The sequence below is a fragment of the Sinocyclocheilus grahami genome, unplaced genomic scaffold (genome assembly GCF_001515645.1).
Source record: "Sinocyclocheilus grahami isolate Dianchi unplaced genomic scaffold, SAMN03320097.WGS_v1.1 scaffold12989.1, whole genome shotgun sequence".
In the NCBI taxonomy this organism is placed as follows: domain Eukaryota; kingdom Metazoa; phylum Chordata; class Actinopteri; order Cypriniformes; family Cyprinidae; genus Sinocyclocheilus; species Sinocyclocheilus grahami.
The window spans coordinates 1-603 of record NW_015514700.1 but is presented as its reverse complement, the minus strand read 5'-3'; positions in this window follow the sequence as shown (position 1 = coordinate 603).

The window sequence follows — 603 nt, the reverse complement described above, 5'->3', positions numbered from 1 at the left end:
TTGTCTAATATCATTTAAAATTGGACATTATATTAAAATGTTTTACACTCAAATTCTTACACAAGTCACAGACTGGTTTCTCTTCTTTCAATAAATATGAATGAGTGAGTCTTGAATGACCAATTCGACATCTTGTATTTACAACCTGGTCATATCTACTTTCAAAACAGTAATTACTTATTTCATTTACTACTGGATTCACCTCATATAGTTTTGTTGCATGCATTCATTCCATTCGCCATTTATTATTAATGTAGAGATTCAATATAGGTTTTACATCAGATACTGGAATATTACATTGTTATTTCCAACTGAAGAGCTTCCTTCACCGCTTTATCTGCTTATTCATTGCTGACCAATCCCATTTGGCCGGGTATCCAACAAAAAATAATGGTGAAATCTTGTTTCTTTAAAAAGGTCAACTTTTTCTAGTATACTACTAATAGGCCTAATTTTAGGCTGTTCAGTTTAGGACATAGGCAGGACATAGAATCTGTGCAAATTAAGAAATGACGTTGCGGTTCCTTTTTAGGGTTGGGTACCGAAACCCGGTACCAATATGGCGCTTTTCCACTGCGTGGTACGACTCGGCTCAGTACGGCA